Source organism: Eumetopias jubatus, unplaced genomic scaffold, assembly GCF_037043125.1.
Source record: "Eumetopias jubatus isolate StellerSeaLion01/CBP00866 unplaced genomic scaffold, mEumJub1_p1.0 scaffold_3, whole genome shotgun sequence".
Classification (NCBI taxonomy): Eukaryota; Metazoa; Chordata; class Mammalia; order Carnivora; family Otariidae; genus Eumetopias; species Eumetopias jubatus.
In genome coordinates, this window is record NW_028274809.1 from 14,770,895 (window position 1) to 14,783,801 (window position 12,907).

The 12,907-nt window shown below is 40.4% G+C and overlaps 1 non-coding gene across 1 annotated transcript; it reads left to right on the forward strand.

Annotated features, from left to right (window-relative positions):
* Nucleotides 1-4,134: 4,134 nt before the first annotated feature.
* Nucleotides 4,135-4,284, forward strand: LOC114210927 (U12 minor spliceosomal RNA). Its single transcript, XR_003609620.1, has one exon. It is a non-coding gene; the product is annotated as a U12 minor spliceosomal RNA (small nuclear RNA).
* Nucleotides 4,285-12,907: the final 8,623 nt, after the last annotated feature.

Here is a 12,907-nt window from a genome sequence, read left to right on the forward strand (position 1 = left end):
TGAGGAATATTCCCTCTATCCCTATACTCTGAAGAGTTTTAATCAGGAAAGGATGCTGTATTTTGTCAAATGCTTTTTCTGCATCAACTGAGAGGATCATGTGGTTCTTCTCTCACCTCTTATTAATGTGTTCTATCACATTGATTGATTTGCAAATGTTGAACCACACTTGCATCCCTGGGATAAATCCCACTTGGTCGTGGTGGATGACCCTTTTAATGTATTGTTGGATCCTGTTAGCTAGGATTTTGTTGAGAATTTTGGAATCCATATTTATCAGGGATATTGGTCTGAAATTCTCCTTTTTGATGGGGTCTTTGCCTGGTTTGTGGATTAAGGTAATGCTGGCCTCATAGAATGAGTCTGGAAGCTTTCCTTCTGTTTCTATTTTTTTTGACCAGGAGAATAGGTATTATTTCTTCCTTGAATGTTTGGTAGAATTCCCCAGGGAATCCGTCAGGCCCTGGACTCTTTTTTTTGGGAGGTTTTTGATCACTGCTTCAATCTCGTTACTGGTTATGGCCCTATTCAGGTTGTCAATTTCTTCCTGTTTCAGTCTTGGTAGTTTATGGGTTTCTGTAAGGCATTCATTTCTTCCAGGTTGCTTAATTTATTGGCATATAGTTGTTGATAATAATTTCTAATAATTGTTCCTATTTCCTTGGTGTTAGTCATGATCTCTCCCCTTTCATTCATAATTTTATTAATTTGGGTCCTTTCTCTTTTCTTTTGGATAAGTCTGGCCAGTAGTTTATCGATCTTATTAATTATTTCAAAGAACCAGCTTCTAGTTTCGTTGATATGATCTACTATGTTTCTGGTTTCTAATTCATTGGTCTCTGCTCTAATCTTAATTATTTCTCTTCTAATGTGTGGCTTTTAGGCATCGTTTGTTGCTTTTTCTCTAGTACTTTAAGGTGTAAAGTTAGTTGGTGAATTTGGGATTCTTCTATTTTTTTTGAGTGAGGCTTAGATGGCTATGTATTTCCCCCTTAGAACCACCTTTGCAGTATCCCATAGGTTTTGGACCAATGTGTTTTCATTCTCGTTGGTTTCCATGAATTGTTTAACTTCTTCTTTGATTTCTTGTTTGACCCAAACATTCTTGAACAAAGTGGTCTTTAGCTTCCAAGTGTTTGAGTTTCTTCCAAATTTTTTTCTTGTGATTCAGTTCCAGTTTTAAAGCATTATCATCCGAGAATATGCAGGGAATAATCTCAATCTTTTGGTATCAGTTGAGACCTGATTTGTGACCCAGTATGTGGTCTATTCTGGACAAAGTTCCATGTGCACTTGAGAAGAATGAGTATTCTGTTGTTTTAGGGTGGAATGTTCTGTGTATATCTATGAGGTCCATCTGGTTCAGTGCGTCATTCAAGGCTCTTGTTTCTTTGTTGATTTTCTGCTTCGATAATCTGTCTATTGCTGAGAGTGGAGTATTGAGGTCTCCTACAATTAACATATTATTATTGATATGACTTTATTTTGGTTAACAGTTGGCTTATGTAGTTGTCTGCTCCTATGTTGGGGGCATAGATATTTACAATTGTTAGATCCTCTTGTTGGATAGACCCTTTAAGAATGATAGAGTGTCCTTCTGTGTCTCTAACTACAGTCTTTCACTTAAAATCTAATTTGTCTGATATAAGAATTGCTACCCCAGCTTTCTTTTGAGGTCCGTTGGCATGGAAGATGGATCTCCATCCCTTCACTTTCAGTCTGAATGTATCTTTAGGTTCAAAATGAGTCTCTTGTAGACAGCATATGGATGGGTCCTGTCTTTTTATCCAATCTGCAGCCCTGTGCTCTTTCATGGGAGCATTTAGGCCATTCACGTTGAGAGTGATTATTGAAAGATGTGAATTTATTGTCATCATGTTGCCTGTGAAGTCCTCGTCTCTATAGATTGTCTCAGTAAATTTCTGTTCTATATCACTCTTGGGGGTCTTCTTTTATAGAACCCCCCTTAATATTCTTGCAGGGCCAGCTTAGTGGTCCCATATTCTTTCAGTTTCTGCCAGTCTTGGAAGCTTTGCATCTCTCCATCCATCCTAAATGACAGCCTTGCCAGATAAAGTATTCTTAGCTGCATGTTCTTCTCATTTAGTACCCTGAATATGTCTTGCCAGCCCTTTCTGGCTTGCCAGGTCTCTGTGGATAGGGCTGACATTATTCTGATATTCCTCCCTCTGTACATAAGGAACCTCTTCCCCCCAACTACCCTTAAGATGGTTTCCTTGGTTTTAAGATTTGCGAATTTTACTATTACATGCCTGGTCTGTTTTCCTTGATCTTGGGAGGGGTTTTCTCTGCCTCTAGGACTTGAATGTTTGTTTCATTTCCCAGATTAGGGAAGTTCTCAGCTATGATTTGTTCAAATATATCTTCTAGTCCTCTCTCTCTCTTTCCACCCCCTCAAGGATCCCAATAATTCTGACATTGTAACGTCTCATGGAGTCACTTATTTCTCTAATTCTGTTTTCATGGATTATAAACTGTTTTTCTCAGGCCTCCTCTTTTTCGTTCTTTTCTATCAATTTGTTCTCTAATTCACTAATTCATTCTTCTGCCTCATTTACCCTAGCTGTTAGAATATCTAGATTAGATTGGATCGCATTGATAGCATTTTTATGTTCTGCCAGTTCAGCTTTCACATCTGCCCTTAGAGACTCTATGTTGCCATTAATCGATTTCTCCATCCTAGCTATTGTCTTCGTGACTGTTACCCTGAAGTCCATTTCCGACATCTTTGTTATATCTGTATCCATTTGTAAATCTGTGGCAAAAGTCACAATCTCTGAGTCTTTCCTATTTTGTGTGTTCCTCCTCTTAGTCATTCTGTTGAGGGGTGGTTGAGGGAATGTACAGAGTCCAAATTATTGACCACAAGCCAAGCAAGATGCATCTGTTTTGTAGGAACCTTAGGGTTGTCGTCCTCTTGTTTTCCCAGCCTGTCTTCTGGGGGAGGGGTCTGCCAGTCTGTCACTCAGGCAACTCTGTTTGGGCAGAGTTGCCCTGCCCCTTGTGGGGGGTGGGATGGGCTCAGTGAAAACTGGTTTTGGGGGGCTTTTGTTTTCTGGCAGGTTTCCATGTCTCTTCCAAGAGTGAGAGCTGAAGAGACCGTTTCCAACCCTCTGCCTCAGAGCAAAGGGATTGCAGTCTGTTCTTCAGTGAGCTCTCCAGGCCACACTCTCTCCATTTCTGTCTGTGTTGCTATAAACTGCAGCGTCCGGGGTTGTGTGCCCCTCAGCAGCGCTCCCAGTCCTCGCCTCCAGGTCGGGGCACATCTTTGCCCTTTATGCTTCTAAAACCGCCAGCCACCCCCAGTTCGTAGGTGCACAGCCCCACCGCTCCCGGTTTCAGTCCGGGGGGCTGCCCTAAAGTCCTTTCCCCGCTGCTACCGGTCTGCGAGTCTGTGCCCCATCCCCAGCGTGGGAGGCTATCGCTCACCAACGGTGCAGGATCCCGACCGCTCCCTCCCCCTGCCATTTATCTTTGAATAGTGCCCGAGGAAGCACGGCTCCCTGCTTCATACCTCGAAAGCAACTGCCTGTGATATTCTGTTTATAGAGATCCAGATCTATCTTCTTACATCTTAGGCTGATTTCGTGGGTGTTCAGAGTGGTGTGGTAGATATCCAGCTCAATTCTGGGAACTGGTTGGAATCGGGTCCCCTACCCTTCCGCCATCTTTTTTTTCTGAGAAAATCATTGATTACATACAGATTCTCAAAGTGATTGGCTCGGATTTGAGTAACATGTTCTATAATTTTTCAAATGCCTTTGCATCAGATTACTTCTCCATTCTCATTCTTATTTATATGTAATTCCCATCCTTTTCCGTGATCAGATCAGACCAGGGTTTAACAGCCCGGGCACTACTGATGTTTTAGGTGAAGCAGTTCTTGGTTGTGGGGCCTGTCCTGACATGGCTAGCAACCTCCCTCCCTCTACCCACTAGATGCCAGTAGCATCCATTTTTACCCAAATGTGACAACCAAAAATATCTCCAGACATTGCCAAATGTCCCCTGGGAGAAGGGGTGGGCAAAATCACCCATGTTGAGAACTACCAGATTAGATGGTTTTTCTAGATTTTTAAATTTTTATTTTGTATTTAAAGAAACAACCACTGGATGCCTTAAACTTATGAGTAAGGAAAATGACGATTCGGGGTGATGCCCAAATCCTCACTGCTAATGTGAGATGAATTTTTGAGTGGGTAAAGATTGCCTCTAAGGTGAGCTGTCTACTTTGTGGGATGCCTGGGAGTCATGATCTGCCCCTCCCCCTTTGACATTGAAGGAGTAGACTCATATGAAGGCAATAAACGAGGATGAGAAAGAAAGAAAAAAAGAAAGAAAAAAAGAAAGAAAAAAAGAAAGAAAGAAAGGAAGGAAGGAAGGAAGAAAGAGAAAGAGAGAAAGAAAGAAAGGGAAAGAGAGAAAGAGAGAAAGGGAAAGAGAGAAAGAGAGAAAGGGAAACAAAAGAAAAAGAAAGGAAGAAAGAACCATTAGATTCATTCTTTTAGTTCTATCATTTTTCAGTCTTCATTTTTTGTGTGTGCATTCTTTGGATCCATCTTGTTTGTTTGTCTAAATGTCTGGGTTGGCTGCTTCATCTATATCTAACTGTTCTTACTTGTTGCCTGCCACTCCGTGGAGTTGAGTGGGACTCAAGGAGGCTTCTGTATCCCCCAGCGATGCACATAGATCTTTTTGTTCCACACAAGAGGTCATTGGCTTGTCCCATGGATGTTTCGTCATTTTGGAGACGTCTGTGCTTTGCCAGCTCTTCCCAAAGTTCCCAGCACTCTCCATGACTTGGATATTTAGAGTTTTCTATTTTCCTCGAAGACTGAGTTGCCATCATTGTTTAGTTTCCTTTGTGTGTTTGGTTCATTTCAGAGTGGAAGAAAGGCTAGAGGCACCTTTGATGTACCATGTCATCCAAAATCCAATGTACTAATTATGTAGGGTTTGAGTTGGGCAAACTATATTGTTGGCTGCTAATTTTCAACAAGTTTGTGCAACTTGTGGGAAGGCCACTTGCCATGTCACTTGCTTAAACCAGACCTCAGAACCATCATCCAAATCCTCATTTTTGACAAACTAAACTGCACTCTACCACTAGAAATAGCAAACAGAGGATGCCTGGGTGGCTCAGTCAGTTAGGCGTCTGCCTTCGGCTCAGGTCATGATCCCAGGGTGCTGGGGTCGAGCCCCACATCAGTCTCTTTGCTCAGTGGGGAGTCTGCTTCTCCCTCTGCCTGCCGCTCCCCTTGCTTGTGTGCTCTCTCTCTCTCTCTCTCTGACAAATAAATAAAATCTTCAAAAAGAAAAAAGAAATAGCAAACAGACAATTCCAGTCTGTTGCATTAATGATTTAAAATAATCCTTTTCTCTCCACAGACACATTTCACGAGTGAAGAGCTCTAGACACTGGGTGGCTCAGTGTTTCTGATGATTGGAGGTGTAAGTGCCACCAGCAAAACGTGGATGTCAAGGAGTGTTACCTGGAAAACATGAGAAATGAGAGCTCTCTGCTTCCCTGTGGAACACAGATTTTATGGACAAAGCCGGCCTACCTCACAGGCTTACAAGTTGTCCATACACTTTTCTAAATAAAATATACTCTTCATGTCCTTAAACTACAAAATCATGTTCCCAGAATTTAAACTTGAAACGATATATACCCCTTCAGTCTCAAAATTTTCTCCTGTTAGGCTGAGAGGACTTGAAATTAATGAAATATAAACTCTGAAAATGACCTACCACTCGGAGGCAGTAGCGACCATTTTATTAAGAACAGTTTGTCATTGTTAAGTGAAATGTCAAATTTTGGCTTGCAGTGGCAGCTCAGGGACAGGGGAAGGAGACTAGCTGTTCTTCAAGATCTTATTCTTCCCACTTCGTATTGTTGTGTTTTGTGTGGTGGAAAAAATGTAATTTTTTAAATCTACTTATAATTAATATACATACAATCAGACAAAATGAATTATAAGGTGCCTCTAAAAGCTTTAAGAAGATCAAAAATTGGTGCAAAGAGTTTTACCCTCATTTTAAAAGGAACATACAATGCTTTATACAACCCTGAGAATGCCATTAATGTCAGTGAAATGATATCTTTATGATATGAGTCATAATTCTTGGTACTGTTGAGCAGCGGAAAACTATTAATAACTTTAGGTTAATAGCACAGGTCTCTTCTTAGCTTCAAGAAAAGTGATTTTGGAATTCTAAGTCACCAACTATTTTATGATGTGGTGACAGTCCAGTAATTTCACTTGTTCTACCTTTCTTCATTAGAAATTGTGATTTGTGTGTGGGTGGTGTCAGAATTTTGTTATTCATTAAAAAGTTTCAAGACTAAGTTTCCTATATTGTCCTGAGACATTTTTCAAAAATGGAAGGACTTGTATTGACCAAATTCACAGCTTGTATTGATGATGTCAGAAAAAGTGATTGACTAACACTCTCCATATAATTAATTTGTAAGCCATCAAAGGGATTCAATCACTTGTTTTTGGCGTGCAGTTGTTCGTTACTTGCTGGGACAAAGCTCACTAGCCCTCAGTGTTTACAGTACTCCTCCCTTCCCCATATGCTACAGAAAATCCTTTATTAGCCAAATCCTTTTCTCCCCATTGTCTGCTCTACCTTCTAATCATGAAGGGGGAGAAGGCCATGTTGTCCAGGAAGGAGATTAAAAACACATAAAGAAAAAATTCTGGCAAGTGGGGAAAAAATGGTGCTTGAGTTGGTGCTAAGAAGAGAGTAACGGTTTGGTGTATGAGAGTTTTCTCAACAGAATTAGGAAGCAGAAGAAGGGACTCACCTGAGACCTTTAACCCTTTTGATGTGCTTTGAGGTGCACCTGCTAAGAATAGACTTCAATTTTCATTGCTGTTGGTTGTTGGATTGTGCTTCTTTTTTAATTTTTAAAGATTTATTTATTTATTTGAGAGAGAGAGTACATGAGCTGGGTTGGGGGGATCGGGGAGGGGCAGAGGGAGAGGGAGAAACAGATTCCCCGCTGGGCAGGGGGCCCAACGTGGAGCTCAATCCAGGATGCTGAGATCATGCCCTGAGCCGAAGGCAGACACTTAACTGACTGAGCCACCTGGGCACCCCTGTGCTTCTTTAAACATGACCTCCTAGAGTGGACCCTAAGCAACGTGAACCACCCCCCCCATAATTTATTCAGGGTGTGTCTCTATCTAGAATGGAAATTTTAAGCTGATAATGATTAAGAAATCACGATTTACTTTTGAAACAGTAATTTTTAAATAAACATTTAAAGAGCAAAATGTTTAGCATGCATTACTTTGTCCTGGACTATTTGTCATGCTGTTGGGATCTATGACTATCATGTAATATGATAGGGATTCTTACTGTATTAACAGTTGCATAACATTTGCCTCTATTTTTTAGTAGTATTTTTTTGATAAAATTTTTTCTGGTTTTAAAATTGGTATTTTGGGGGAAAGTACAGAAGATGAAAGAAAGAAAGAAAGAAAGAAAGAGAAGAAAGAAGAAAGCAAGAAAGCAAGAAAGCAAGAAAGCAAGAAAGCAAGAAGAAAGAAAGAAAGAAAGAAAGAAAGAAAGAAAGAAAGAAAGAAAGAAAGAAAGAAAGAAAGAAAAGAAAGAAAGAAAAAGAAAGAAAGAAAGAAAGAAAGAAAGAAAGAAAGAAAGAAAGAAAGAAAGAAAGAGAAAGAAAGAAAGAAAAAGAAAGAAAGAAAGAAAGAAAGAAAGAAGTGTTACTCATAACTTTAAATTAGAGATCCTTGTTGCTAAACTCTTGGCTTACATTTGTTTACTCTTTTCATGTGGCTAAATATGTAGAAATTTTTTCAAAACAAACTGTATTTAAGGTTTTATTTTTCTAATAACGTTGTGGCTGAGAAATGTAGTTTTAATCCTATGAATCTAGCAGAATTTTTTTTCTAAGAGAAAAAAGGTAGAATAGATATTTGAGGCCAACTAATTCTCTGTCACAGGCTCCTAGCAGTGAAATACTGGGTCAAAATCTCCGTTGCCTTCTAGAAGACCCTGATATAGGTAGCCAATGTGCTCCTCAGAAATGTTCTACTCTATTCTCTCCAGTAGTACAGAAGACTGTCTTCCTCATCTAGCTTGTGCCAACATTTAGTACTATCATTGAAATGAATTGTTCAACCGTTTGATAGGAAAAAAACCCAAATCATCACTATATTTGCATTTTTATGATTATTAGTGGGACTAATTTTTTTTCATGTGTTCATTGGCCATGTGCATTTCTTCTTTGTGAGGTACCCTTTTATGTCTTTAACCCATTTTTGATGTCTGCGTTCAGCCATTTGGGGCATGATGCTGCTTTAAATTAGTATCTCCAGCAAAGAGAAACAGGGTATTTTTTGTGCATGGCATTAAGGCTTAAAAACAACCTTAACACAAACAACAGACTTCCTTAGGCTTGTGGAAAAACCTTACTGGAAAAACAACAAAATGGTAAAGTGTTATTTGGCTCCCTTATAACTTAGGAAATTCAAGCTCATATTGGCTTTATCTGGATGCAGCAGGCAAACCAAAAGGACTGGAAAATACCCTCTACATTCCTCTAAATTCTCAGAAAGTAGTGAAGCAGTGCCATCTTATCTCTTTCCAATAAGAGCTACCCTTGGCGTCAGGCCAATAGCTAATTGCCCAGTGAGGTTTGTGGGCCCAGTGCCCAAGGGAAGGCTGTCTTGCAATGGGAGGGTGTCTGGAGCTCCCATCAAATACCCAGGATGGGAAGGACATACACAAATGAGACTTGAGAAATGGAAGTCCCTCCTCCTTCTGCTGCTTGCATTTATGTGTCACTGTTAACTGGACCGACCTTCTGCCCATTTTCATTCAAATGTTCCAAGTGGAAAGGGGGTAAAATTCTCAGTGTGCTTTCAACATTTGCTCTTTGGCCTCAAAGTCAAGCATGTATTAAGTGGCATGTCATTGTGTTCTAATGGTTGTCATAAGAAAGTGTGGTTGTGTTGTAATTGCGGAGACCTAAGTACCAGCAGCCACTACTACGTCCTCGCCAACCTACCAACCATCATGGTGGGGAAGATGGGGCTCACCAACAATACGTGGGTCTTGTTTGGTGGTTCTTAGGCAGGATCCCTCATTGTATGGTTGAGAATAAAATACACCAATCTGTTTGCTGCAGCTGTGGGCAACAGTGTACCAATCCAAGCAAAAGTTGACATTTCTGGTGAGTATATATTTAATATAGAAAAATATTTCTGTAAGTGGGTGAATCACTTGATAAGTTGGTTGATCACTCACAGGGTCATCCACCTTAAGCTGTGTCTACCCCAACCTCACTGTGTGATACAACTTCATGAGAGATACCCAGGCTACACACAGTTGATAGTTGTTTATCCATTTCTAAAGGCAACTGACTGGGCTGGCTTTAAAATGGGTGATCTCAATTGTGAATTGAATAGTGAAGTAAATCATCATCTAGAATTTCTAAATAAGTGAAAGAAAAGCTCCTATTTTTGATGGGTATAACTTTCTAATTTCAGAGTTGCCTTCTGATTCTTCTCTCTTCCATAACTTACAAGAATTAACTATTTGATGATAAATTACATAGAATTACTGTCTTGGGATTTGGGGCTGTATGTGACTGAACACCCATCATTCACATTAAACTTAGAAAGGCATTAATTACACTTCTTCTAATCAGATAAATATTTCGGAAGCAAATAATCTCCGATTGCACTTTAGGTGGGATTTACTATAATTTTGAAATGTTTCACTCATGAACAAGTATTGAATAGCAGGGTATTTTCAGTTTCTGTAGTCTTATTACATGTTTATTCTCTTCTAAGCCTATAAAGCCCCCAAACTGAATCTTTAGTCTCCTGTCTCTTTTAGACAGCAGAGCTGTGTCCCAGTTGATTAATAGATCAAGACTTGCAGAATATGGCTGTACTTCTCTGCTCAGTTATTGACTTTTTGTTCCATCCCAACAAGAGTCATTTAATTTTTCAATTTCTAGATCTCTCTGTAAAAAGGAGGTCACAGAGCACTTAGAAGGATTGCATTGTTCTGGTGTTCTGGTGCTCGAATTACCAAAATGAAATATTAAATGACTTTGTGTAATTTTTTTTCTACATCCTAGAATACCTTGAAACCAGTCAAAATTCTCTGCCTGCACATAATAGGGAGCATCGAGAAATGGTGAGACAGGCTTCAAGGTCATGGTAGAGACGCTGGAAAGCCCAGAATCTGATTAAACTGATTAAAGTTTAATCAAGTTAAAGTTTTCAAGTAAGTCAAGGTTTGTGTATGCAAATAGAGTCTTGGTCATGAAAACTTGACATGAACTTGAATTTTTCACCATTACCAGCATTTCCCTTGGCTAAGATTTACTGCTTTGAGGCAACTTACCTAGGTGTAGCACCACCAAATAATTTTGATAGTTTATCACCATCATGTAAGGTCCCAGGCTTAGTAGCTACTTTTGAGCTGGGTAGGGGGGTGAAGATCAGAGAAAGAAATGTTGGATTCCACAGTCGAAAGCTCAAGTAGGGCAGGTGAGAGTAGATGCAGAGGGGCACCTGAAAGTCTCCTAGAGAAGGAGCAGGCACCAAGAGGGAAGGGGACAACGCTGGTCACCGGCCCACACAGAGTTTTCCTTATATTAGCCATGAGGATTTGGGACTGTGGAAGCCATGATGTGGTTCTAGGAGTCTCTCAGGGGCTGAGCACAAGGATCTTTTCCACTGGAGATGGTTTTTCCTCTTGCACATGAAAGTCTTGTGGATGGTAGATTGCTTTTGAGTGTGGCTTTAAATGAGAGTAGAAGAGGTTTTCCTCAGAATATAAGAGAATTCTGTTGAAGAGAAGAATGTAGAAGAAGAAAATAAGATATAATCACAGGATAGAAAATGATGATTCTCAATGTGTCTTTGAAGAGTGATCACATGTCTGTCTTGTGAGCTAGCCCCTGAAAAGCTACATGTCGTTGTATATTTTAATGGGTTGTGGGGTTAAGAAAAAAGGGGAGGGCCTAGGAAGCAGTTTGTTATTTCAAATGCTAAAGAAATGTCAAGGGGCACATCCGAAACTGTCTGAAGACCTACTTTGGAAAATGAGAATTTTGCTAGCGAGGGAGGGCCCTGAGACATAGAAACCTTGTGTTCAGACTTAGTCAACCGTTACTTACAGTTTTGTTCCTCCCTTGGCTTCCCAAGGATTAATTTTCATAATCAAATTCACTAGTGTGAGTTTGGGGATGTCATTTCCTTAAATATTGCTTTCTAGGGGGCAAAGGTCACCTGACAGTTAACCAAGGATCAAATTGAAGGTTCTAGATCTTGGCAGAAAAGTGGGAAGTGGGGGCACCTGTATGGCTCAATGAGTTTAATGTCTGCCTCGGGTTCAGGTCACGATCCCAGCGTCCTGGGATGGAGCCCCATGTCATCTCATGGGGCTCCCTGCTCGGTGGGGAGCCTGCTTCCCCTTCTCCCCCCTTGCTCATGCTCTCTCTCTTTCTCTCAAATATATTTGACAAAATACAGCATCCTTTCCTGATTAAAACTCTTCGGAGTACAGAGATAGAGGGAACATTCCTCAAGTTCATAAAAGCCATCTATGCAAAACCCAGAGCGAATATCATCCTCAATGGGGAAAAGCTGAGAGCCTTTCCCTTAAGATCAGGAACACGTCAAGGATGCCCACTCTTGCCACTATTGTTCAACATAGTACTAGACATCTTAGCAATAGCAATAAGACAACAAAAAGAAATAAAATGTACTCAAATTGGCAAAGAAGAAGTCAAACTCTCTCTCTTCACAGATGACATGATACTTTATGTGGAAAACCCAAAAGACTCCACCCCCAAATTACTAGAACTCATACAGCAATTCAGTAATGTGGCAGGACACAAAATCAATGCACAGCAATCAGTTGCTTTCTTATACACTACCAATGCAACCATAGAAAGAGAAATTAAATAAATAAAATCTTAAAAAAAAGTGAGAAAGGGATTGCTATGTTTTTTTGAGGCTTATGAAATAACCTGGCTCCTGTGGTCAGCTGTATCGTACAAGTTAGGGGTAACTAAAAGTCTCACAAAGTTTAGGTAAGAAAGTCTACAGTGGGGGTGGGGGGAGGGGAAGCGTACTTTAGAAGATCATTCTCAAGGCACTTCACAGTTGTTCTAACCAATCACTCTGGCACCTAACATGGCAAAATCGTGATGGACAGCCTTTTCTTGTAATCAGATGAAGTTCCTTGTTATTTTGTTTTAAAACTTTTATAAACTTCAAAATAGTATCATGGCCAATTAAAACTCCCTAGGTGGAAGCAATTTTTAACTTAGGCTGGTATTTAAACCATAGTTTCTAGTTCCTTTTTTTGGAATTCTTTAACACTTGACTTGGTATATTAGAAACCAGGGTCCTATGGAGCCTGTTAGAGACTCATTCTAATGAGATTTAGAGCATGAGAGATGCTCTGTTTTGTGCCACGAAAGAACTTCTAGCTCCATCAACTGTAAATGCAATGGTGTAAATCTAGCACCTCTAATGAGAAGTTCGCTTAAAATACACAGCCTGTCAATGGTGAGTCAGCAGCCACAGAGAAACGAACCGGGAGAAACACTGCAGGGGGATGGAGGCTTTTGGTAGAAGCTCCAAGTCTCTCAGGTGCCGGGGAACCATCCTGAGTCCTGAGGGTCGCTCCCTGAAAGAACCACCCCCTCAGCCCCATGGTCACTTCTGTCCCACCCATGGCTAATGACCCATGGAGTCTTAGAAGGCAGACCTGGCTGACCGGGATCTGAATGGCGGAGTTCAGAACTAGAAAACTTAGTTTGACTGTAAGATTTGTTTGACTGTAAGATCTCAATATGGCCAATTGGAGGTAAGAATCTAATCGG